Consider the following 4,438-nt stretch of genomic DNA (forward strand, 5'->3'; position numbering starts at 1 on the left):
TGGCTGAGGACTCTGGGTTTGTCTAGTTTGGAGAAAAGGAGGCTGAGGGGCGACCTCATTGCTCTCTACAGCTTCCTGAGGAGGGGAAGTGGAGAGGGAGGTGCTGATCTCTTCTCCCTGGGATCCAGTGACAGGACGCGTGGGAATGGTTCAAAGCTGCATCAGGGGAGGTTCAGACTGGACATTGGAAATATTTCTTTACTGAGAGGGTGGTCAAACCCTGGAACAGGCTTCCTAGAGAGGTGGTCGATGCCCCCAGCCTGTCAGTGTTTAAGAGGCCTTTGGACAATGCCCTTAAGAACATGCTTTAGCTTTTGGCCAGCCCTGAAGTGGTCAGGCAGTTAGACTAGATGATCCTTGTAGGTCCCTTCCAACTGAAATAGTCTAGTCTATCTTTGAAACCTTCCCAGTGTATGGTGTCATAGATAAGTAACTACAGCAAGACCAACTCCATGGATGCTGGATCAATAGAGAAGCAGATGGATGATGGCACTGCAGAAATATAGTTGCATTGCAAAGTTTTACTATGACTAGTAATTGGTAGTGTATGTGTTAAGTAGTGATTAGTCAAATTGTGTTGTACCTGAATGCTTGAAAGGTATAAGAACTCTGTGTAAAATTACATTTGGTGTGCTCCAATTTGGCTGGGACACCTCATGTGCACAAATAAAAGAATTACCCTTGTAATTCTATACTTTGCATCCTACCCTCTCTCCTTGGTCAGCATCGGCCAGTTGCAATTTTTTTGTAACAAGCTCCAAGCCTACAGCTAAATTAAACACCTGTTAAATGTCTTTATGTTGTGGTTTAAACACAGTCAGCAACTAAGCACCACACAGCTGCCTGCTCACCCCCACCCCCCCCCGCCCTGGTGGGATGGGGGAGAAAATTGGAAAAAAAGTAAAACCTGTGGGTTGAGATAAAGACAGTTTAATGGGACAGTGGAGGAAGAGAAAATAATAATAATTATGATAAAAGATTGTACAAAACAAGTGACACACAATGCAATTGCTCACCACCCACCAACCGATGCCCAGCCAGTCCCCGAGCAGCGATTGCTGCCCCCCTGCCAACTCCCCCCAGCTTTATATGCTGAGCATGACGCCATATGGTATGGAATAGCCCTTTGGGCAGTTGGGGTCAGCTGTCCCAGCTGTGTCCCCTCCCAGCTTCTTGTGCACCTGGCAGAGCAGGGGAAGCTGAAAAGTCCTTGACCAGTGTAAACACCGCTTAGCAACAGCCAAAACATCAGTGTGTTATCAACATTATTCTCATGCTAAATCCAAAACACAGCACTATACCAGCTACTAGGAGGAAAATTAACTCTATCCTAGATGAAACCAGGACACTTTATCATGCCAAAATTATTATTGAAGAACGTTGCAAGCCTTGGATGTTGCAGAAACCTAGCATTTAACAGCAAGAAACCAAAACTTTTCCCAAGAGCATCTACTGAAAGAGTGAAGAATCAAGCAGATTCTGTTCAAATGAAGGCTGATATTTTAGAGCTCATTCTGAGCATGCTGTAGGTTGGCATTCCCACTAACTTTCTGGCTCTGTCCTGCAGGCTCAGTCCTCTGCCATCCATAGCAGACTTCCTACACAGCCACCATGCACTTTGTACTGGATGTTGTGAAACCATCTTTTGGCACTTCTTTTGGCAGAAGGGCTGGTCATTTCAAAATGCTCCTACCTAGTACAGCACAGCCCCCAACCCTGAAAAACAGCAGAGGTGCATCCATTCCCCAGAAACACTGTGTAGCAAACTCAGGGTAAAAATGTAATGGACCACAGAGAAACTGTCAGGTTGGATCTGTACCTTTTGTAATCCCCCAACCCAAGACTTCACCAACCACAAGGCCAAGTTGGGAAGTGTTTCCCTTCCTTGTTCACCCTTCTGCCTGACTATTAACATGCAATCGCCGTATTTGCGAGGTCAGATTTCCAGCCAGAAGCTGCGCATCAATCTGTCACTGTTATCTCTCCGGGGACGAATAGCCCAAGCACTGGGTGCTCAACATAAACAGGAGCCTGACAGCAGAAACGGAAAGGAAAAGAGACGGCGGGCAGCCCGGCAGGGGGGAAATCCAAACCGCGGGGGGGGGGTGGGGGGGCGATGGTGCTGCGCTGTGTACGCGGCTTGTCAAGCGGGCTCCCAACACCCAAATAAGTACGGGGGCGTTGGCGGCTACCGTATGGCAGCACACTGCCTGCGGTCGCTGCCGCTGTGGCTGAAGGCGGTTGAGAGCCGGAAGGTGGCAGGGAGGGCGCAGGGAGCCGCCGCAGCGGCGGAAGGAGGCTGCTCGGGCCTGCTCCTGCGGGGCAGGGGCCGGTCCGGGGATAGTCCGGCGGACGGTACGGGTGTGGGCAGTTAGGTGCCGACTGCGGGCAGGGCAGGGGCACGCCAGGCGAGGCGAGGCGGCGTCCTCGCACCACCGGAAAAAGTCTGCCTGTGCTCCCTGTTTCCTCTCTCCCCTCCTCTTCGATTGTTTTCTATAGGCGGCAGAAAGATCACGCTATCATTAAAAGCACATCCCTTCCCTTTGTGCTAGTGCTGGGGAAAGAGCGCGATATGAGTGAGCGAGCACACCGAGGCAGGCAGCTCGCTGCCGCTCCCGCGACGCCGGCCGTTGCCTGCGCTGCCGCCATGCCCGGCCGGGGAGGCCCAGGAGCTGACCGACCGGCAGTCTGGGAGCTGCCTGCCCGCTCGCCGCCCGCCGGCCCCGCCGCGCCCTGCCCCCCCGCCGGTGATGCGAGCGCGGCGATGGGGATGCTCAGGGTAAATCGCTTGCGTTGTTTGAACTGGGATTGCGAGGGGAGAGGGGACGACGACGGCTTGTATTTGGTGTTGTGCATTTGCTTGTTCATTGGGCTGATTTTCTTCCACCTGCCTTTAAGCAGTCTAACCTGGTGCTCAGAGACTCCGAGATCTCAGTGGCTGGAGAGGGAAGGGAAGTATTGCTGAGGTGTTCAGGCACACATCTGGATTCACTTATGAGTTTGCAAACTGCAGGTTGCATCCAATAAAGCAAACCACTCTCAATACGGAGGATTTTCCATAGATGTCACCCTCGGGGGTACCACAGGGTATTTCCTCCTCTGCACCTCAGTCACGTTCACTTCTTGAAGTCGAAGGGTGCGAGAGGGCAGCCATTGCCAGGCACTGCCAAGGAGGTGATGCAGGGGGCTGTGCTGGCAGTGTGCTTTCCCCGCGGGGAGCTCCCCGGGACAGGTGGCACGATGGGGCCTTCCACACCCACGCAGGGCAGGACTGGCAGGCCCCTGGCCTGGCAGCTCAGCATAAGACCAGGCTGCATGGGAGTACCCAAAGTGCAACCCATGATAGTGAATGCCTTTGCTTTGTCAGGAAGAAGTAAAAAAAAGATACTAAGGCCAGCGCATCAGTGAGGCTGTTGAGGTTTCATGGAGTTTCTGCCTGACAAGGTTAATGTTTGGGAGGAAAGATGGTGCGAGTTTCCGCAGGGAAGTGGGCAGGAAATGTGCTACCTCCACAGCCCTGGCAGGGGACCCCAAACGCGTTTTGCGCCTGCCACCTCCTGGTTGGCGCACCCACGGCAGCGCATCCCACAATGCAGGTGCAGAGTCACCTGCGGGCCTTGCCCTTGCCACCATGCCACCATGCTTGCCATGTCCATGTTGTTGCTTATCTGATATGCAGGTCCTAATTTGCAGTGTCCCATCCCCTAGGAGAGCACAATACAGCTTTGACTCCAGTGAGCCACGCAGCGCTGTACAGTCAAATATTATGTGAGTACCTGGGTATGGTGGGGTATGAGTTACCAGGGGTGTATTGCCAGGACTTCTGCCTTCCTTACATGGACAGAGTACCACGGGGAAGGAAACTATGTTTTGCCAGTCGCTTACACGTTTTGCATCCCGCAGTGCAGTGAGCAGTACAAGAGGAGGCTTGTGCTGACTTCTGGAAACAGAGATGCCATCCACAGGGGAGCAGCTCAGGCATTACACCTACCTTCTGGAAAATAAACCACAGTTTGTTTAAAATCCATTAATGTTTCTTGCATGTGTTTGACTTTTACCCACTTTAATTTAATTCTGCCTTTTTTGGGGGAGTATCCTGCTGTTGGTTTGCTTTCAGCTGTAACTGGAGACGAATAGGTGGTAAAGATGCTCCGGTTGCTATTTAAAGACGCTGTTACGAGCTTGTGTTGGAAGGGGCCCCCGCAAGACGGAGTTTCACCCCTCTCCTTCCCGGGGGAAGCCCCTGCCCCACGGTGTGCGGTGCTGCCCATCCCCCCCCCCCCCGACAGCGCGCCCGGCCCGGCCCGGCCCGGCCCGCGCCCTCTCGCAGCGGCGGGGTGGAACGGCCCCCCGCCGTGTGGCTGCCAGCGCAGCCAATCACCGCTGTGGGCTCCCGCGCCAACGCAGGCGCCGCTGTGATTGGCTGTACGCGGCCGAT

At 53.6% G+C, this 4,438-nt stretch overlaps 1 long non-coding RNA gene across 1 annotated transcript; it reads left to right on the forward strand.

The window, feature by feature from the left end:
• Positions 1–2,245: 2,245 nt before the first annotated feature.
• Positions 2,246–4,024, forward strand: LOC140650846 (uncharacterized). Its single transcript, XR_012042185.1, has 3 exons — positions 2,246–2,779; positions 3,709–3,768; positions 3,904–4,024. It is a non-coding gene; the product is annotated as an uncharacterized lncRNA (long non-coding RNA).
• The last annotated feature ends 414 nt before the right edge of the window (positions 4,025–4,438 follow it).

The sequence above is a fragment of the Ciconia boyciana genome, chromosome 4 (assembly GCF_034638445.1).
Source record: "Ciconia boyciana chromosome 4, ASM3463844v1, whole genome shotgun sequence".
NCBI lineage: Eukaryota > Metazoa > Chordata > Aves > Ciconiiformes > Ciconiidae > Ciconia > Ciconia boyciana.